The sequence below is a fragment of the Melanerpes formicivorus genome, unplaced genomic scaffold (assembly GCF_026170545.1).
Source record: "Melanerpes formicivorus ecotype bairdi unplaced genomic scaffold, bMelFor1.0.p_v2 SCAF_1, whole genome shotgun sequence".
Taxonomy (NCBI): Eukaryota; Metazoa; Chordata; class Aves; order Piciformes; family Picidae; genus Melanerpes; species Melanerpes formicivorus.
In genome coordinates, this window is record NW_027142353.1 from 42,902,108 (window position 1) to 42,925,403 (window position 23,296).

At 41.4% G+C, this 23,296-nt stretch overlaps 1 protein-coding gene across 2 annotated transcripts in view; it reads right to left on the bottom strand.

Moving 5' to 3' along the window:
* Nucleotides 1–20,777, bottom strand: part of ZBED1 (zinc finger BED-type containing 1) — a 60,099-nt gene extending 39,322 nt beyond the window's left edge. For both annotated transcript variants that reach the window (XM_068141513.1, XM_068141498.1), the window contains exon 1: nucleotides 19,836–20,777. The gene's annotated coding sequence lies outside the window, so the exon portion shown is untranslated. The remainder of the gene's footprint in view (nucleotides 1–19,835) is intronic.
* Between the last annotated feature and the right edge of the window lie 2,519 nt (nucleotides 20,778–23,296).

The window sequence follows — 23,296 nt, forward strand, 5'->3', positions numbered from 1 at the left end:
TTTTTAAAAAATTATTAGTATTTATGTGAATCTGAAAACACATACTTAAGTCTTTTACTTGAGGATACATTTTGTTCTGATTTAGCCTCCATTATGTTCATGTTGCAAGATTTCACAGAAGCTAATCTCTGATTTGATAAAATAGCTGCTTTTTTCTCCCTTTTCATAAAAATGCCAATCTGAAAGTTCTTTTTCCTAAAGATTATTAAATAACATAGAACTAGTATTTCTAGCATTACCAAATAGCTGCTAGAATCAGAAATCACAAGACCACAGTCACATAAAAACAGTAAGAAGCAAATCTTTATTTCAATGGAAAAAAAAAATATCAGAAAGGTCAGCTCCCCTCTGTGTTCAAGAACCATATGAAGAGCAGAAACAACTCAGCTGTTGACTTGCTTAGTCAATTCCATGTTAAAGCATAAGTATTTTTCTTCTGTATATTTATTTCAGAAAAAAAGAGGAAGAAAGGAAAAATCTGTCATGGACTTATAGTCAGCTCTCAACAGCCTTCCACTTGCTTGGTCCAGAATACGTACTGTGCAACTCAACTCTTGCTACACTGCCCCTCAGAGACGCTCACCACTGTTTGTCAGCTGGTAAATGCATTCCTTTGAAGAGGAAAAAGTCTGAAAAACCTCATGTCCCTCACTGTTCTTTGTCCCTTTTGAAGCAGATGACATGTTCAATGTATCTTTACTTTCTTGCCAATTAGCTTAACTATGCATTTAATATTTGTGTTGTTGAGTCTTCTGTATTTTTTTTATTATTCCACATGCAAATTTCACATACACTTGGTCTAGAAACCCCAGTGACATCTGGATTCTGAGGTGCAAAGACATCACAGTACTGTCAGTGTCTTCAAGAAGCAGACTTTTGCTGACACTGGACACCAAGGTAGGATGACTAGGCAATGGAGGCATTGGTCTTTGTTTTTTTTCTGTGCCAGATGATTAACTGGCCAGATGATTAACTGGATAACTTATCACCAAGTAGTGTTTACAGCTGTGACTTTTGTGAGGTTAATATTAAAGCCTTTTGAACTCAGGACCTCTCTGGAGGTCTTTTTAGTTTGTCAAATAACACAGTGATGTTAGTTCATTACAATTTTCTGCCCCAAGTCAATTTATGCACTTACGATCTATCGGGAGATGATGCTGCTGACACATCCCAAGAGGGAGGTACCAGCCACTAGGTTCAACTGGCCTTTGGGGTTCATGTAGTCACCAGGAAGTTGCTGGCAATACACCACTGCTGTGTGGTAGTCACAGCCATCTTTCTCTCTTGGATTTTCCCTTAGTGCATTTGGAAACTGAATGAAGCAGTGGGAACAGCCAGGCTTTCTGACTGCTGTACAGAGTGCTCTCAGAGGAGACTTTTCACTTCAGTCAGAGTACACAGTACCAGCTTGAAATATCAAGAAATGTGGAAACATTTCTGCCTGGAAACATTTATTTCCACTGTGCTGAATTTCTGGAGTTGATAAACCTTACATTTAAAAGTAGATTAAATTTTCCTATCAGTATGGAGATAGCTGGTGTACTTACAGATTTCTCCAAATAAAATAGCAAACTTCTTCCTCTGATGTGAAATTCAGACCACTTCTTATGGTTCAACCCCTGTTAGTTAAATGTTAGCTAAATTAAACCTCATGCAGCAGAACTTGTCATGCAAATGAGGAAAGTGAAATTTTCAAAATACAAGCCTGATTTTTATACCAATTATGAGCACCACCCTGTACCCAAGGGAAGCCTATTACAGACTGGGAAAACACAAGACCAAAGATATTCCTGACCAAAGTAATCTGTAGTCAAAGCAGACCACTCATGAAATATTACACACACACACACTCTGTGCCCCCCCCCCCCCAAAATAAAGCCCTACAATTTAATTTCAAACATCTCACTGAAAATGTTCCTGCCTAATTCCTAATACCTACCATATTTCATACAGTCCTCCAGTCAGATGTTTGTCAATGTTGCTACAAGTGTTCACTGTACCGAAACCAATCTTTTCCTCTTTAACACAATGTTTTGTGAGATACAATACCAAATGTCTTATTATATTCTAGGCATACTGCACTCTGTAGTACTCAAGTCTTATTTTTTCTTATTCCCTCAGAAAAATACTACATTATTTGATAGGATTTTATCTTTGGAATTTCATATGTGTTCTGGTCATCATTCTTTCATACTTCAGGTAATCAAAGACATCCTTTTCTACCATTCATATCATTAATTAACCATAGGTAAATATGCATCTTAATGAAGGCTAATGGTGGAATTCTTTGCTTTAGTTTTTTTAAGAACTGTATCCTTTCTCCTCTACACTTTGTCTATTTACAGATTTATCATAAGCTATAGGAGATGCTTGTCTTCAGCTATATCCTAACTGTTTATAACTTTTTGAAATTCATTGTGGAGGATTAGACCATTAATCCACATAGACTACTTGGCCCTAAAGATCATCAGTAGATCTTTCTTATGTTATTATAAATAAACTGCTACAGTTGTTATGACAGTTCTGTTAGTACAAGATTACTCCACTTTTTTATTCATTTTGGTAGACCTTATAAGCGTCTCATTTGGATTCTCAATAACTTGGTGTTTATTGCTGTTCTTTTGCTGTCCAATATACTGGAATTCCTCAAGTATCATGAAATGTTTTAGCATCAGTTTCCTCTGAAATTCAACGGGACATGCACAACTACCATTCTCTGCCTTCTTCCACAACTGTGACCACAAAATATTGTACATTTCTAATACAAAAGTAATAATTTTGTGAAGTAAGAGCAATTCAGAGAGTACTTCTTTCTAACACCTAGCTACACTGGGTGAAATTTTTGATCATTAAAATATTTTTTTGACCACTGAAATAGAAAAATATTGTATAATAAAATGGAAAAATTCAAAATGGTATCTCAGACTAATCTGAGTTGGTGCAAGTATTCACCTGTTTCATAAATTAGAGCTACAGCATCATGAAGAACTGCAGAATTATCTGTATCTATAATGATACCGACTCACAAATTATAAAACACAAAATTTGAACATTTTATTATTTTTCTGATATTAGCCTTAATTAAATTAAATTTTTACAGCTACTGCTACACATATCTAGAGCTAAAAATATCTAGTACAGGACACTGCTAGATAAAGAACAGTCATCAGATATCTCACAAAATACCCACGATGGGGAGCTTGAGTTGCTGGTACACAAGCTGCCCAAATGTCACAAAGAAACAGAGTTTACAAGTAAAATTTCAGGAAACCACTAATGATTGTTTCATACAGCCAAAAATCCTACAAAACTTGGGAAAAATCACTTCTGTGGATTCAGTCCTAAGCAATATTTTGGCGTCAGTTCAGAGGTAGAGATTAAAGCACTTACAGTTGAAGCTTCGGGAAAATTATGGAATTTCAAAAAGTTAGCCATATTTTTCTAGTAGCTGTGTGTGACCAGTATCACTTTTAAATGATAGCTGGAGCATATAGAAAGGCTTTTGGAGTGCATCCTGTGCTGCCCAAATCATAGCTCTCTCATGGGAGGACTCTGCAATACAAAGCGATGTCTGGAAAGTGGGAACAACCAGCAGTACCGTTTCAGACACACGATCCAGATCACAATGCTTATGTAGATGCTTTCCATTCATCCCACGGGGACTGGTAGTTAAGTCCTACTATTACAGTTTCCAAGACTGGTGCTGTGTCGTGGTAATCCAGTTCTTCATGTATTTCATCTTCAGCAAATAAAATTCAGACTTAAAAAAAAATATTGTTTGGAAGTTGGAAATAGATTTTTCAGGACTCCAAAAGCATTATTTAGCTTTCAGGGCTTTTGGCTTGAAAGGTTTTCTTTTCCTAAAATAAACAAACAAAAAAAAAAAAGGAACACCTGCAACTGAACTTAAGCATTTCACAGACCTTTGGAAGAACTGGGCCAACTGTGATTTGCTGTCTACAAGTAATAGAGCAGGGAAGAGAAAAGGGAAAAAGGAAAAGGGAAGAGGGAAAAGGGAAAAGGGAAAAGGGAAGAGGGAAAAGGGAAAAGGGAAAAGGGAAAAGGGAAAAGGGAAAAAGGAAGGGATATCATAGATTATTTTCTGTGATGTTTGTTACCTCAACATGTTTAGTATCATAAAGCTGCCAAGTGTGCACTAACTTTCACACATCTGTCAGGTTACAACTGCTGCCTATTCATCTTCAGTGCCACAGCTTCAGAAGGGATACAGCCAATATCCTTAGGGTTTGTCAGTATCCCTGAAGTCTGCTGGACAAAGATAGATATGTTGACATATATACATACATATATATACATATATATATACACACACAGACACATACACACATATGTATATGCTGAAAAATCACTGGAATTGGGACAAATACAGATCTGACCAGGGAGAGAAAGGGTCTGAGCACTCTGGCATGCTCATATGGTCCACTCTGAATCGCCCCAGCTTTCTGACCCCTCAACCCAGCTCTCTCAATCTGTGCAATGCCTTTTTGCCTCACCAACAGTCTATTTCTTACATCCAACTGCCCTGTTCCCAGACTTCTATGCAGCAATGGGTACATTACCATATCAGCTTCCCAGTCACTGTTATTAGCCAATTTGTGGGACTATCCATCAAAAACATTTAACTGGATATTTTTAATAACAACAAGTGAGTTCACAGAATCACAGAATTATTGAGGCTGAGACCTCTGAGATCATCAAGTCCAGCCTATAACCTAACATCATCACATCGACTAGACCATGTCACTAAGCAAGCCAGACACACAATACACAATTAAGGTGATTTTCTCCTTTGCAAATCATCTTACAGAGGCAATATTAACGAGGCTGAATTGTTTTCAGCAGAATGCACATGGAAGGCAAGCCCTGATGCAGTTTTTAATTCTGTTTCTTCAGCATCCCTGTTAGATGTTTTGTATAGCAGTATTTTCTGAACACTTGGGATCATATTCAAATTATCACCTAAGAATTCAGCAAAAAACCCACAGGAGTGAAGGATGAATATTCAGTCCATAGGCAAGTGAAAGAAGTCATATCTGCAGTATTTTTCCTTTTCTAGCAAGAAAGAGAAGATACCCAAAGTACCATTTGTGTGCCAATGGACTGGAAGCCACTTCAAAAGTCACCAGCCTTGGAAGAGAAAGGGCCCATTGTTATAATGGCAACTGGTACTATGACTGTTGCTCTTCCATGTACATGGCAAAAGAGGGCAGTGGAGCACCGTACATTTCAGTAGATTAAAATAATAATCCCTGCAAATCTGTTATCTGCATTTCTTTGGTGCAGAAAATATTACAATACCTAGAAAAAGCAGTCATATTGTATTCATAATGTCCAGGCAATTTAAACAGAACATCTCCTAAGCTTTCACTGAACGTGGCGTTTCTCTCCTAGCAAGCCTTGCGATCGATTGAAAGCTCCTTAAAGTTCATATGTTACCTTCACATCTCCTGTCACAGGAGGGACTGCATTTTCACTAACAGCATTGCCCATGTTAGATTCATTGGCATCACCTCCTTCATGTGCTCTCAGAGGAAGTTGCATTACTGTGTATAACACAACTCTCCAAGTTTAAAAGGCCAACAGCAGTTTAGGTATCCTTGCACAGAATGAATTTTGCTTTCTGTCCTGTGTCTGTGTTTGTTTTTGGCAATGATGTGCTACAGCCAGACATTGCTGACACTGGGCAGTTTCTTCTTTATTGGGCTGGTTTACTTTCCAAATCCTTCCCAACTGTTTCTAGACTTTGCACCACATCCAACATTAAATGTGCTCATTCATGCAACTTCAAACATTCAGCAATGCCATCTGTTCTTCCCATACTTAAGAAAAAAGCTTGAAGGTCAAAGATACCTTGGAACATCTCTAGTTTTACATTAAATAAAAATAAATCTTAAGTTTGAGGTTGCTTTAGTTTTCATTTGGAGTCTGTAATGCTGTTTCTTTTTCCTGAATGCAATGGCTCCCACTTCTGTGTATGCTGACACAGATAATAGGTCACTAAAAATAATTGTTATTTAAGAAGAATGGTCACCGTGGAGAATTCTGTCCTCTCTACCCCACAACCTTCTTTCATCTTGTCAACAACAGCCTTTAGTCCTTTCTTAAAATGGCAAAGGCTTCCTGTGTCGATATACTCATGCCGACTGTCCTTGGGATGGCAGAATTCTAATCAGACTTATTAGCAAAGCTCTTACTTTCCCATTATAAGCCAGTCTGGCACTCAAACATCATTCAAAAATTCTGCATTTTATGTATTTATTTATTTATTTATGACATGCTAACACTGTCTCCATCGCTCCTTTGATGTAAAAAGACAAGGGGATGTGACAAGATACCTTTGATGTGTCACATCCAACCTGAAGTTTGAATTATTTATAAATATTTGGAAAATTATACAAAATCATAGTGTAGTGGTATGTAGCCCATTACCACTACATTCTCAGATTAAAACAAAGTAATTGCCAACATCATTATCTTATTCCAGAGAAGTTTCAAGGGTAGCTCACTGGACAGGGATGTGAAGAGTCGGTTTAGAAGCCTGGATCTTCCACAGTCTTGGTGGCAAATTCAGCCAGGGAAGTCTTCCCAGCCTCCTCAATTTTGGTTTCCTCTCCTTTGAAGCAGGCATGCAAACACCCATCTTTTCTGCAAGGTGTCTGGACATCACAGTGCTATCTAGCTTTTATATTTACAGTACAGGAGCTAGATATTATTCCTATTATTACAGGGGTTCTTCTGTTTTTACAATTTTATTATTCCTGCTACTACAGTATTCTGCCTCCAGAGTACTGGGTCCTGAGGAAACACAAATGTGGGCTGGTCAGATCCCACCATTGGTTACATTTGAAAACGTTTTAGAAGTGCAAGGCCATCCTTTCTGCATCAGTGCACTTAAACCTATGAGAAAAATCAATGTTTTTCTCTACAGATCAACTAGGCCTTTTCCAGTAGGTTTTGCTCTGTGTAAAAAGGCACAAACCATCCTTGAATATAAATAGAAAAACTTTGCAATAGTGCTAAATCCACAGATATTGTTATTTTTCATTATATATTTACAGAAATGCTTCTATGCTTTGGTTCATTCTCTGAGACAGAGAACAGCAACTTTCTTAATAGAATAAATATTGTTTATTTACTTGTTGTCTCATTCAGTAATACAGCAATGTCCATGGTGTACCTATTAAGAAATCTAAACTTAACTCTTCTTAATGTTTCTTAATGTTTCTCATTTCCTGATTTATATTTCCATATAAATATGCAGCTACAAGTGATTTTTTCATACAAAACTATATAAAAGGCTTTTATCATTTACATTTTATATTAAATGATAAAAATATACACATATCACTATCAAAAAAAAAAGTAAAGGCTGAGCATTTCCAGATCAGGTAAAAATGAAGAGACTTTCCAGTCAGCTTTGTCAGTTGAAAGACCAGATTGTCCCAATGGCACTTCAGAACCACAGAAACACATTCCACTGCCATGCAACCAAAGCTGAGGATGCTCTTGAAATAGAAAATTATCTACTCAAGAAAAAAACAAAGACGACAGGCATAGAGTGGCCACTGTCTTGACCAGAGATAAGGTCATCCAGAAAGTTAATTCAGAAGCACCTTTAATTGTTGATGGACTCTATATCCATTCTTACACCTGTCTTTGTTAAAAGTTGCCATAAATGTAATTGGAAGAATACAGACTTCAGATTTTCAGGAATTCCAGAAGCTGCTTTTACAAACCAAGCAGTCTCACGCTTCATTTCTAGGGCACTGACCCAACCCACATAATAAACTCTGACCCAAATGTAAACAAGACCAGGAAAGCAAGGTCTGTTTGATGCAAACAGACAAATGAGACGTGGGCGCTTTTATTTCAAGCACCATTGGCAATAAGGGTGCATATGTATGTGCACAAGCATAGCTTCTCTTTAAACTCACAACAATAAATCCTTGTGGTGCAAGTGTTTATGTAACAGACACCACAGAAAATGCTTTCAAACCACAGAGCCAATTTGATTAAAAAAACCAAACAAGCAACAACAATAACAAAAAAAAACCCACACCACAACAACAAAACCCAACAGCAAAATGCAGGTGAAAAACAAGATTTGCTTGTGCTTTTAATTTTAAAAAACTATCAACTCTTCACACATGGAAAAAACAAAATCAAGCATTCTTCAGCAAGGACCATTATTCCAAGGACAGAGCATTCTGGGCCACAAGTTTCATCTGCGACTATTACAGCAAGAGACAGAAAAATGTGCCTTCTGCAGTGCTTATTCTCCTATCTCATGATGTCCAAAGGTGAGGATAATTTTTCATTTTGCAGCCTGTTCCCTTTAAGGGCACAAAACCCACTACCTATGTGTTGAAATGGAAATCCAGCACAGATTTCCAGCAGAATAGATCTGGTGGGAGTATGAGGCTGGTACATGGCTGTAGGGCTGCGTGTTAGGATAAAGAAGCGTGAAGAATCTGTGTTAGAACTGAAATCAAGCAGTAGAAACCATCCAGCTGATTACAAAAAGCAACATCTACACTCTTGTAACATTTATATAACTGAAATATTAAGAGAAAAATAAATTAATTTTACAGTTCAAGCATCTGTTCTACTCATAAAACTGTAGCTCAAATAGAAATGAAGTTACAGTACCAGTGTAGGCATCACAAGAACACAAAAGAAAGGTTATTCACAGGCTGAATTCACAACAGCTATCTTAAAAATGGCAAATTAAAAGTGCATCCTGCTACACAGACTAAAATGTGGTTTATTAAAATATTCATCAAATATATCGATAGATGCCCACACTGGGTCACAACATAAGGTTATTGAGGCACATCATCATACATTTTAGTACTGTGCATTTAGACTTGTTTTCAGGCCTGCACCAAAGGATGACTGCCACAATACAGAACATCCTGAAGTTATGGTCTACTCACACTTCCTCTCCTTGAAAGACACTGGATAACCCCAGCCAGACTAGACTCTTCTCTTAAAAGTCTTTCCATGTAAGAAATGCATTCCAAGGCCTGACATTCCCAGCCATGCCTGGGGTTTGTAAGTTCTCAACAGATTTGCCTGTCACCCATGTATGCATGCACGCACGTTACACTATATGCTAAGCTCTCATTTCAGTTATTAGTGAGGTATCCTGCAAAACTTTTCTTACTTACTAAAGTGCAGCTCCCATCAATACATCCCATCCAGGATGCTTTTAGTTAGCCTTCACCTTGCTGACTTCAAGAGGCTTCTACGTTTTTTAGTTATCACAAGAACCACTTGATTTCTCTAATCATTTAGTGAACCAAGCTGTGTGTAAGAAGTTTAGTTCACCCATGTGTAATTCATAAAATAGCAGCAGCATACCCACAAGCTTATCCAGGAATGGACATGTTCTTTGGAGTGTCAATTCTTTCCTCTATAATAGCTGCTGAAATGAAGGCACACAATATTTTTCAGCCATATACCCCATGAACATTTTTACCTCATGAGGTAAAAGTTTGCCTTTTAATTTAGCAACATTTATATGCAGAACACACATTGCATGTCATTAATAAAGATTATTAGTTTTAAGGTCTGTGTCTCATGTCAATCATTGCCAAATCAGTTAAAAAAGGGAAACTTTGCTGAAGAGTGACAGAAGAGGCTGGATGTCATCCTAGCTACACCACTTATTTGCCTGCTGCTGTCTGCCGCCTGGAGAACAACTTCAACCGTTTATTAACGCATGTATGTACCCTCAAAACCAAAGCCTTTGCTAACAGAAGTTGGCAGCACTCCACTGAAGTCAGCTGAATGTTTCTAACAAATGAACAGCTCCTCCACAGCAAGCAAAATCTTGCCTTCCTTTATGTATCATCCCACATGCCCATAGGATTTTGCCTACATGACTAAAAGGGAATGACTCACAACAGCGGCTGCAGTGTCTTCCAAGCCTTTCCCAGCCTTCTCTGTTGTGATCTACCTTCCAGCTGACTTAATTGGTGAAACCAGAAGTAAAAGAAGAAACTCTTGGCTGATAATAAAGACAATGCTATTTCATAGTACTGTCCATTGTTTATCCTTGGGATCCACAGCACCTCCAGCATGAGAACTCAAAGTTAAACAAATTTGGTGTCAATGTCTTGTTCCTGGGACAGGAACAGTCAAACATTTAATTCATAAAGGCAGTAGGTTCAATGAAGTTCTGAAACACATTAGATATACTGTCTATATCTGGGCAACTCACCTGAATACTCTGTAAATTTTTTTAAAGGGAATCATAATGTGAATTTAATACACAATACAGGATCTTGCTGCTTCAAACATAATTTAGTTTTAGAACTGAGAGATTTCATAAACTCATTTGAAAAGCAAGTTTTCTCTTCTCTTTCACCATTAATTTGAAATCTCTCCAGGACTGTAAGCCTGCATGAGAAAAATACTGAAGTAACTTCAAAAGTCTCCAAAAGAGCATTCAAATATGTAGCAGGTTTTTCATAGTCTCAAAATGTTTTTCTTCATGATTTGACACATCTTCAAGTAAAGAAAAAAAATGTCAACTGAAGAATACCAATGTGGCTTTCCATGAGTTCAATAAGGGGGGAGAATCAAAATCTGAACCCCTGAAAATAGATTCACTGCAATTCTCATTTATTTTGGATTTGCACTGAGAAGGATTACTTTTGATAGCTGTACTGGTTTAACACAGTCTGCTCTCACAAACCAGCCCCTCTCGCACATAGATCAGGAGGGAAATTAACACAAAAAGTCCTGGGTTGAGAAAAGGAGTTTAATGGAAATTATATAATGTACAATTACCTTAGCTACTTTGGACAAAAGCACAGCAAAAGCGGAAGCAGCAGCAGCAATAAAACAACCACTCCCACCCCCTAAGCCCACAGCCAGACTAGCAGAAAAGATAACACCCTAAAACCAGAAATCAGATGCAGCAACCAAAACAGAAAGCCTCTAATGTTACAATTTTAACTTCAAGGCACATGATACTTTGTCCCAGAGAGCACTTCCATTTTAAAGCTGGCATGACATAGGCATAGTATTGAATACTCACCAGATTTAATTGGCTAAACCCACTACACTATCTTAGTCTTGTTATTTTGGAATGGGTGTACACCAAAATGTCATAATAAACTGGGTTCACTACCTCCTTGTGAAGCTTCCCTGTTCTCATCAGCACCTATGCACCATCCAGTAAGCAGGCAGGTGTCACAGCATAACTCCCAAGTTCTGAAGACAAGGCTTTTTCTACCTAGGGAAAAAAAGTACAATGGCCTTTTGTATTAAAAGCCTTTTTCTCCAGTTGATATTCTGCTCTCCACATAAACTGTGAGTAGCCTAGGCATGAGATGACAGGTTTGATGCTGGTGCTTGTGGTCCCCATGGGATAGGTTTTCTCTTCAAAGCAGTTCATACTCAAGCCAAGAAGTACCTGGAAATCCAACTGTACCAACTACCTGTATAGACATTGAATTTAATAGAATAGGCTTTGTACAGCTGAAGACAAACACAAAGTAAGATAAAAATTGGACAATATTATGGAAAATATTACACTGCACAGGAGTATCCCCAGCATGATTATATTATTGTCAGAGCTATGTAACTGAATTCATTTCCAGTTCTTAGAAATGTACTAGAGTCCCCACAGAGGTGTAAGAATTAAACAGGCTGTAAGTACATTGTGACTTTTGTTTTCAGCCTTCAGGCTACTGTTATCTGTGGTGGCTTCATTGTCCATGAACATATCAGCACGGTGGTCATGCACACACTGCTGTGTGCTACCTCATCTCCAGACCACGTCATACCCAGAAGTGCTGTATAGGAGATGTAGGTGTAAAATGTAAGGATGGCTAGGGCTACTAAAAACAGATTCTTACTCTCACCAACTCCCAGTTCTGTGCTTCCATGTTTTGGTTTACCTGGCATTAAGAGTTAAGGGGCATTGTGCATTGCAATGAGCAAGCCAGCACTCATTCCAGCAGAAGACTCTCAAGAGTATGGGATCATACAATTCTAGGGTAATTCGAGTTGAAAGGGACCTCAGGAGATCTGTAGTTCACTTTGCTGCTCAAAGCAGGGCTTTGAGGTTAGACCATGTTGTTCAACAGGTCTTGAAAACATCCAAGGATGGAAACTACACAACTTCTCTGGTTAACCTGCCTGAATGTACTCAAAGAGAAAAAGGTTTTCCTTACATCTAATCCAAATCTCCTTTGCTTCAATTTTTGATCATTGTATCTTATCCTCTCCCACTTCACCTCTGCTAAGAGTCAGGCTGCATCTCTTTGGTGACCTCCTCTAGGCACTGCAGGCAGTGCTACTATTGGGTGCCCCCAAAACCATCCCTTCTCCAGGTTGACCTAGTTCAGCTTCCCCAGCCACTCTTCACAGGGAAATGCTCCAGCCACCCTGATCCCCTCTGCTGACCTCCCTTCAATTAGTACACATCTGCCTTGTGCTAGGAGAACCAAAGCTGAACACTCTATCTAGATATGGGCTAACAAGTGCTATGTAGACAGGGATAATCCCTCCTGTCAGTCTGTGGGCTGTTTCTGTTCTTACAGCCCTGGAGGCTGTTGGTCACCTTTACCTCCAGGGCACACACTTCTCAAAACTGCATGATAGCCCTTCCCTCCAGCATCTCAGCTACATCACACATCTTGGTACTGTCACCAAACTTGCTGAGGGTGGACTCAATCCCACTGTCCATGTTACCAACAAAGCTGTTAAAACAGCACCACCAACCTCAGAGGAATGACACTCATCAATGGTCTCCACTTGAACATGAATTTGTTGACCACAGCTCTTTGAGTGTGACCATCCAACCAATTCCTTATTCCACAGAGTGGTTCTTCTGTCAAATCCATGTCTCTCCAGTTTAGAGACTAGGATGTCATGCAGAACAGTGACAAATGCACAGCAGGACTCCCCTTACCCACTAACACTGTAATCCTGTCACAGAAGAACACCAAATTTGTCAGGCATGTGAAGCCATGTTGGCTGTCACCAACCAACTCCTTATTTTCCCTGTGCTTTAGCAGCGTTTCCAGGAGGATGTGATCCATAACCTTGACAGTCATAGAGATGAGGCTGACTGGCCTGTAGTTTCCTAGGTGTTCCTTTCTTGCCATTATAAAAATTGGAGCTATGTTTCCTCTTTTCCAGTCAACTGGAACTTCACTGAACTACCGTAACTTCTCAAATATGGATGGTGGCTTAGCTGCTTCACCTGCCACTTGCCTCAGGACTCAGGGATGCATCTCATCAGGACCCATGGACTTGTGCACCTTCAGATTCCTTAAATGATCTTGAACCTAATCTTCCCGTACAGTGGGCAGATTTCCATTATCTGAGTCCCTACCATTGCCTTCTGTGACTTGGGCATTGTAGCTGGAGCAATGGCTGGTGAAGGCTGAGGCAAAAAAGTTTTTGAATACCTCAGGCTTCTCCACACCTCAAGTAACCAGATCTCCTGTGGAGAGGGTCCACATTTTCTCTAGTCTTTCTTTTATCATCAAAGCACCTATAGAAGCTTTTCTTTTTGCTCTTGACCATAAATTTAACCACTGGTCAGATTTAATTCTATCAAAGCTTTGGCTTTCCTAACCTCATCCCTGACTGCTTGAATAATTTCTTTGTGTTCCTTCCAGACTACCTGTTCTTGCATCCACAAGATCACATTTAATGAAGGCTTTGTTTGACTTTTTCTGTAGGTATCATGATCAGTTTGAAAGGTGTTACACAGAAAATGCAGCCCACCACTGAAATGGATTCTGAATGGCAAATAAAATTTTATTCATGTGTCCAGGTTTGCTCCAATATGGAATAAATATGGAAGGAACTAGTTATGCAAAATGTGCTTTATTTTTTTCCCAGCCCTTGGTACACACATTTCCCTGTTCCACACAAGCCCAAACATTCTCTCAGGCAGGCTTTATATGAAACATCATAACAGCCAAAATGCATCATAATCATGTAGCAGGTTTCACTGTACAGAACTTTCAGTATCCCTAATTTCAGGGGTTTTCTTTCCCACTTTGTGTTTAAAGACAAAAATACAAGAGATTAATTGCATAAAAGATTTGTACTTTTTAAAGGTGTTGGCTGTCACTGGGTTTAGCCAAAATATTACAACTCTCCTACCTTCTCTCTGACATGCACTTTTCTTATATATATTTCTTGGTTATAACAGGTTAATTACCTAACAGGCTTTCTCCATAGGACATGAGGGTTTTGTCTCTTTGAAGTCAGTGGGGGAAAAAACAAGATATAAAAATTATTTGTTATTAATGTATTTCTCCTAGTCCATAGAGCCTGAACCCTCTTTTTTTTTTTTTTCCTTGTTTTTTTTCCCAAAGTGAATAGAGTGTTATAATTTTCTTTTTAAGGACTCATTTAGAATTTTGGTGCACAATATCACTCATGTCTGATTACAAAGTCCTCAAGAAAACATGGGCAACACTATCTGGATTTAAAGTAAATGTGTATTGGACAACAATAAAGCCAAGTTTCAGCAAAAAATGAATAAAATAATCCATCTAAAGATTCTCAGCTTATTCTAGAGATGCAGATTTCTACTTCAAACACACAGACTGTACATATGTATGTGCACACATATATGTGTGTGTGTACATGTATGTGTATACACTACCTGTAAAGGAAAGTGGCAAATTTTGTCCTGTAAACTTAGTATTTTACTCCACATTAGATGAACTTTAAAAAATTTGAATTCTCTGGAGTGTCTCTTCTTCCATCTTGATGTAGCATTCTTCCTACTTTCTTTTCCAATTCCTTTCTCTTTTGTAATCAGTCACAATAAATGTTTTTCTACATCTTTTTCTCAATCATAATCCACATTCAAAATATGTTCTACAAAGAAACTCTGAATGTCACTTTATTGGTATCCCTTAGATTTGTTTTAATTTAATGGTGACTTGTGAAAATACCACTAAGGATCTTTAGTATTCTAAAGCAGTACATCAAAACATTTAAAATAAGGATGTGATTCTCAACAGCAGGCACTGTTATGAGCCTCTCCAAGCTGAAGCTTGAAATTTTCTCATCTGGGTAAAATCCTGAAAGCTATCACAGTGCCTCTAACAAGAGCAGACACTGTTTGTGCACCTACATGAACCACATTAGCGATGCATATTAAAAACAGCATGCTACAATCTAAACAAAAAAACAAAAACTATTTTAAAGGAAATTTACTTGAAAAATTTAGTTTAATGTAGAATAATAAACAAGCAAGCATGTGATGCTTTCCAATACAGTCACTGTTTTGTTAGTCTACTTCAGGAAAATCAATTTATGCAGCTTGTCTACAAACCACGTATTGCACTAAAAAGCCACCGTTCAGAAGATCACTGCTTAAGAGAAAAAGGAGAAAACACTCATGCATTCAAGGAAAACTAGGAGAATAGTCACATGCTGAAAAACAGCAGTGAAACTTTACCTTGTGTTTTTATGTCTGATTCCAGCCCTGCTGCAGTGCTGCAAAGGGTGCACACCAGGCAAGCATCTCATGGTACGCATGTACCCGCTGCGTGCACAGAGACTGGTCTTTGGGTGAAGGGCAAACACTTCTCTTCTTTATAACTCTATTGCAGTGCTACCAGAGCCTCTGTTAGCATTGCCAATGTGAAAAGGTATGGCCTGCTCTTGCTGCAGGCTTAATACACTTGTTACAGTGACACTGTATCCCCTGATGCTACCCCTAAATTTGTCATTTAAAGGGCCCTGACAGCTTCAGGTGTTATAATCTTGGCAAAAATCATACTATTAAGCCCCACAATCCCACCTCCAAGCTGTTTATAAACATACAAATCATACCAAGTGCTTGTCACGTTAGCAATAATCAAAGGGTTACAGTTTTTAAGGCAATGAAGAACAACTATGAAATCGTCATGTCTGACCCCCTGCACAAAACAGTAGAAAACCACTCCTACATGGAGTCCTCCAGTAAATGGAGCTCTGCTGTGCAGAACTAAATGGCCTACCTGACAGCAACCTGATGTTTACTCTACACTCATCAGGAGGGTAAAAAGTATGGCTGACCACTCATATGACTCAAGGACATCTCGAGGACACAACACTGACCATCCTTGAACCTTGGCTACCTTTTCATCTCTGTGGAGACCCTCCCACACTGGAATGATCTTCAAAGCTCATTTGAAGCCTGTTTTAGGGAAATATATAGAAGATATATAGAATAAACCAGGTTGGAAGAGACCTTCAAGGTCATCGCGTCCAACCTATCAACTAATTCAACACACCTAATCAACTAAACCATGGCACCAAGCATCCTAGCAAGCCTCCTCCTGAACACCTCCAATGATGGTGACTCCACCACTTCCCCAGGCAGCCCGTTCCAATGGGCAATCACTCTCTCTGTGTAGAACTTCTTCCTAACATCCAGCCTAAACCTCCCTGGTGCAGTTTGAGACTGTGTCCTCAGAGGGCCTACAATGAAGGCACTGACTTTGATTAATACATTTTATGAGGAAGGAACAAGAAAATATGTAAACCTGTGATGCTCATTGTCCAATTACACTTCTGTGCCACTTCCAGAAAGTATTTAATAAACCTTCAGGGAATTTGCCTGAATAGGGATTGAGTAAAGAATGACTTATCCAGAAACATACTGCATGTTCAAGTCAGACGTGACAGGTATCCTAGGACCTGCATGCTGCCTTGCAGTAGGAATTAATCCATAAAATTCATTACACTTCTGCTGATGAAGCAGTGGTAACTTCTTCACAGTCTTTTTCACACAAAAGGCAAAGCACTGAAATACCTTTTACACAATGCTTGAACAGACTATTAAATGGCTTTTTGGACTAATAACACTCTTTCAGCTGACAACTTTGCCAATTTTTGCAATATGGTAAAGATTTCTCTAGGCTCAAGCAGGAACGTGATAATAGTTGCCTTTGCCATGAATAAAAGTACTACTCATGATATTACAACCCATATTGTGGCAAGAAAAAAATACTTACAGGTGATCTATATCTATCTGCCTGAAGCTTTGTACTCTCAATCACAGATGATACGTCAAATATCACCTCTGAAATGCTACCATACATTAAGAGAGAGCAAGCTGATGAAAATTGAGTTGGGGCAGCAGCACCCAATAATGTAAATAGAAATAGAATTATTAACAAACTTAAGAGCAAGCAAGTAAATAAATATAAAAGTAAGGTCTGCAGGCACTCCACTGTAACCAATTTGCCCTCATTGGCTGTTTTAACAGTTATCTCAACTTCAGTAACATCCTGTTGTTTCAAATTCACATGCAAATCTGTCAATATTTTTCTGACTCCATCAAAACTAACTGCAAATTCCACACAGGCCTCAGCAAGGCCAGGATTTCATCCTCTTCTATCAGGCAATGCAGTGATAGGAAAGGTGGGTTTAATATCTTCAGGATTTTGCATTTGTTAATGCACAGCAGTGAACACACATAGTATCAATCCAAAGCAAATCTGTGACTTTATCTATAGATCAAAAAGAACATTGCTAATCATTGTCCCTCTTACTTTGAAGTTGTGCTAGTCTGGAAAATACTCACGAGTGTTTCCACAAAAGCATATATATACATATTTATACCTACACATGTACATTTACCATACTTAGAATTAAAACTGTTAAAAAAAAAAAATATTTTCTTTATCCTGTCTCCTAGAAACTATATACTTGAAATAGTAATGCACCAGATGGAAACACTAGTGGTCAGACACTAACTGAATAGACTGTTTCACCATTTCTGCAAATATTAACCTGATTGCTATTAGTTACAATGGGTACTATAAAATATGTTTGGTTGTATCAGCACTTCTGGCATTTAATCACACCCCCCCATGTATCTGTCAATACTTAAAGTTTTGTGAAAACCATTTTAATTTGCCAGCTTCTGTCCAGCTCTATAACACTTTAAAATACTGGTTTACTGTGAAGCAATTAACATTAAATGGCAAAGTCTCTCTAACCACATCGCTCAATAGCTTCTGCCAGCTGGGAGAGGGGCAGAAGGTGTGCACTGATGTTAATTCAGAAGGAAGCATGTGATAAAATCTGACATCTCAAAGTGTGAAAAGGTTTTTGCCACTTAGGTAAAAAGTGAACTGACTGGTGAAAGTGCAAAATAGAATTTAAAGATAAAGACTTGGGGGTTATTTTATTTTTACATAATAAAATGCTAAAGGAAAACAGCTATGGCTGATTTAAAATGCCTTTAAGAGCTTCCCCCTCCTCCTCCCTTCTTCCCTTGCTGCTCAGAGCTGTTGAATAACAGACATTTCAGAATGTGCACAGGGGAAGTAAACAAATGCATTGCTACTGTAGTTGCAGGGCAAGAAAGCATTGATGTCACTGCTGCTATAATCACATTAGTAGGGTGCGTTAACAGTAATGTCATGTTTGATCAACTAGTCAGGTCAAAAGCCATTCAAAACACAATCTGAACAGAAGCACAAACCAAAATGGCAAAAGAATTGACTTCCAAACAGTTTCCTTTCAAATAAAGGGCCCTCTTGCAAAGGTGAGCTTTCAGTCACCAACACTCAATGCCAAATCATCCTGAATCACACGATTACACTTGGCTAGGTCCCCAATCCCTCTCTTTAAACCCGAATTTGATTTTTCTCTTACTCCCCACTGTGCACATGTAGCCACAACCTGCAGCGTCCGAATGCATCCCCACCAGGGACAATGCACACCGCTAGAGTTTGCTCCTGTTTCTGACAGCTTGTCTGTCAAGGACGGAAAGATTTATAACCCCAGTGCTTAGGTTTATTTTTCTTTCAGTAGGTCTTTTTCATTTAAAACATGATGTGTTGCTGTCCCTCTGCCTTCGCACACGGTATCAATACTACCAAATACAATGAGTAGAATCAAGCCAACGACAAATTCTCTCAGGTGGGAAAACGGTTGGGCAGGATACATCCCCTGAAGTGTCCCAGCACTCTCGGCATACAGATGTTCATCAACTGCATTCTTTTTATCAACGTTTTGTGACGTTACTGGGCTTGGGCATATGTTTAACACGGGAGTGTTAACCCTTTTGCAGAGAGTAGCATATAGCAATTGCAGTGTCTGTGAGAACGGACAACGTCTGCGGCCATCCACAACTTCCTATGCACATTTTTCTGTTATGTTACCTGCTGCCTTCCACCAACCTGCCCCTGGGAAGGAGAAACTCATCTCGCTTTTCACACCCTCCCCAAAGTCTGCCTGCTGGTGCCCGACGGATACTAGACATCTTCTCCTCCATTTTCAATTACTTCCCCGATTTGCCCCCGGACCGATAAGGCGCTGGCTTTCCCTTATCCCCCGGGCTCACCTTTTCGGTCTGCCTGGCGGCGCAGTCACCACCTGCATACCAATGTGGGGCCGCAAAGGCAGCGCAGCGGCCGCCCGCAACCCCTCTGCACCCGCGCTCGGACCCGGACCCCAGACCCTGCCCCTGGCCCCGGCGGCTCCCGCAGGCGCGCTGCCTTTTGTGCGTTGTCACCCCGATACATTGGACGCGGGGGACTGCGGGAAAGGAGACAGGCACCATTTATCCCAGGCAGCAGGACGGGTCCTGTTTGTCCCCTGGGGACACGCATACATGCGCGCAGCAGGCACTCGACACGTACATCTGCCGGCACCGGTATTTGTGTGCGCGGCGTGGGGCGCCTGTGCCACATCCGTGTGCGCGTGTCTAAGTGTGAGTGAGTGTGTATGCGTGTGAATGTGCAAGGGGAGCGGAGCGGGGCGGGAGAGCGAGGGAGCCCCGCCGCACCCGCGCATCCCGCGCGCCGTGGAGAGCGGAGACTTACCGGGTCACCCTGGTCTCTGAAGGTCAAGCTCAGGTTGGTTTCTGGATTGGAGCTGTCCTCCGGGCTCTTTTGGCTCGGCCCTTTCCTCTCCCTTTTTTTCTTTTCTTTTTTTTTCTTTTTTTCCTTCCCCTTCCCCTGCTCTGGCCGCGGTGGGGGCGGCTGCCGCCCGGCGGGGCTGCCGCTGCCGGCCCCGAGGGGTGAATCCCGGCTCCTAAGCCCTGGCCCCGCGGCGCCGCTCAGATCCCATGGTCGCAATCCACATCGCGGCAGATGTACCACAGAATCACGTAGAGGATCAGCAGGATGGCGAAGATGAACAAAGCCACCAGGATAGCCTTGGTCACCGGAGAGATGAGGGACTGCATGTCACCCGCGGGCCGCCGCCGAGGACAGACGACTCGGGAACTACACAGGGGCAGCGAGCGCGGACGGATCCCGGGGCCCCACCGCCGCCCCCGGCGCCGCCGCCGCCGCCAGCGACCCGGCGGGCAACGGCGGCTGGCGCGGAGCCGTTGGCGGTGCGCCGGGGGCTACCTCCCTCAGAGCCCCTGCTGCGGCGCTTCAGCGGGCGCGGCAACTCCCCGGCGGGCGGGACGGGGCGGCGCGCACGGACGCCTCGGCGCCGCGGGTCTCCCGGCCATGGGCACCGCGGCCCCTGCCGCGGCTTCAAGACCGCCCTGCGGCGGCGGTGGTGGAGAGGCGCCGGACGCCAGTAAACTTAGGGGTGGGGGCGGGCCATCGGGGACAGATGTCAAGTGCCCGGCTGCCCTGCGGTCCTCCGACGAAAGCCATCTACGGGGGAGGGAAAGTTGCGGGTGGGACGCGGCGGGCGCCGCCGCCCCCGGCGTCAGCGTGCGGAGGCAGAGAGAGCCCCCAGCAGCGCGAACAACCCGGCCGCGGAAACTGGGACCGCGCCGGGCAGCGCGTCCTGCCCAGCCGAGGTCTTCCCTCCCTTTGCTGAGGCTCGCCCGTACCTCCCTGCTCCTCCTCCACCTCCCTCCTCCTCCACCTCCTCCTACGCTCCCGCCCGCCGCCGCGCCGCTGGGGAGCCCCGCCGCCCGGCTCCGTGCTGTGATTGTAAGTATAAGGTGGTGCGAAGGACTGAGAGATATTGCCCCGTCCGGCCTCTACCGCCGACTTGGCATCTCCGGCATCCTCAGGGCCCGCTGGAGACCGACCGGCGCTGGGTAGGACGGCTGAGGCTTGTCCCTGTATCCTAAACGGAAAGGGCACCCCTTCCCACCTCTGATGAAATTGAAAGGTTTTTCTTTTTTCTTCTGGCAGGTCATCATGGGCACAGCCCGACAAAAACCCACTCGTGACTCTGTGGCTTTTGATATATGCACCAAAGGCACCACAGAACAGCACAAAAATAGGACAGGAAATTGTGTTTAAATACCACCGCTTACATGCTCACCCCCTAGCAGGAGCTCCGGTACAGCCTTCAACTCATCCCAGAGTTCTGTAGCGCCAGAGGTGCCCGTACAGCATCACATCACGTGCACATCAGCCGTGGCATTCACCACCTGAAGTGTCTCCAGACGCCTGCCCTCCCCAGCGCAGCAGGCCAGAAATGGGCTCTCTGACAAGTAACAAGGTGCCTCGAGACCAGCTCTGCATTGGAGACAGAGATGTAGGTCACCCATGCAGGAGGCCAGCAAGAGCACATGTGGTGGGACACAGGCTGCTTGTATGGCACTAGCCACTTCTGGTGCAGTGCAAGGAGTTCTCACCTTGGATCTCTAGTGGGCGCACAGCCAGATGTGTCTTCACAGAAGGTGCTAACTGGATTTCAGTTCTGGGTGCCACTGTATCTAAAGAAACACTGAAGAAAGTCATGGAACCATGTAAGATACAGCTGAAAGAAACCTTGAGGCCTAGCTCCCCTGAGAAGGAGAAAAGCGACTATCAAGAAGGGGAAATAAAGATTAAAACTTCAATACATACAAACTGGATAAACAAGGATTAATCAAGTTTGAAAGGAAGAAGGTAAGATAATGCTATATAGGTATTCCAGGCATAAACACCCTAGAGGGAAAAATCTTAATGCAACGGAAAGAAAATGTGAAAGATACATGCTGGACTGTCAAATTAGGAGACTTCTGACACAATCAAATGTCTAAAGGGTATGAGTTAATATCCCAAGTGAATGTGTTACAGGACAGATTACTCAACTCTTTGAAAAAGATCAGCTTTTTCAGGCAGGAGGAATGGTCAGCTCTTCAGGGATACCCACCCTGCTGCCTTTATCTGGTGAAATATGCAGATGACTCTGTTTCCTTCCTTTTCCTTTTGAGGTGATCACCTTACTATGCAAGATTTTATCTGAAAGTTTTTTGTCTCTTGAAACAATTACACCCAGGCTGGAACTATCATTCTGATGAGGTACAAGTTCATAAAATGCAGCTTGGACTCCAAACAGCTTTGCTAAATAATTTATCCCCTCCATTTGAAATTCTGGACGTAGGCTATTAAGTGCTTCTGCCAGATTCTTTGAGACATCAAAAGCATTGCATTTTTTCTAATACTCTTGCTGGACATAAGTATTTTCATTTGTAGGAAGGTGTAATTCCACATAGGCTAGTTGTTCAGCTGATTCTCACACTTGAGCATTCGTGTGTTGCCACCCACCTTCCTTGGCTTGTGAGCTCTCAAGAAAGTGGTACAAACCTAGCAGTGTCAGACACAGCAGTAGCAATGGCATAATGCTGTACTGAGTGATGACTGATATCTCCATACTTGTCAACATGAGAAGCAAAATAGTGCACCATCATTTCTGAGCCCAAAAAGTGACATTGTGTAGCATGTGCAATCTGTTCTCTACAGGTTTTGAATTCTGCTTGTTTAATTTGCCTGTACTTATGCACAAGGGCATCCCTGAGTAGTTAAAAATACATAGCCTGTTTGTTGTTCTGTCACTGGCAGAATCTGAGCCAACAGAGAAATCACAAGTTATAAAGCAAATATATTGCCAAAGCTGTCCTTAGCTGAGAAAGCTGATTTAAACAAAGGAAGTAAACATAAAAAACATCTTAGTTTTCAGATGTCTTATTAGTAAGCAGTGAGGAAGAAGGAAATCAATCTTTGCCAAGTGAAGAGAGATAACAGTGACAGAAAAATAATTTTAATTTCCACCTCATAAGATGATATTAAATTAAACAGGAATACTAATACATGCAGCTTTCAGTTTTCTGTTTCTTCATTCCCTTTGAAAAATGTGCTCCAGCAAATACACATTTGCAAGGAAGAAGAGGCACAAATGATGGGTAAAAAGACCCACAGTCACAAGCTACTGCAGACAGCTTTAAATGCCCAAATCCTGTGCTAATATACCAAATGCTGATACAACATAAATGGCACATAGAGACCAGACTGGTTCTTGTTAAATTCACAGGCAACCTTGGCCAGTACGAAGTTATCACCACTCTCCAACAGCTCTCCAGTCTTTCTGCCAGAGTGTT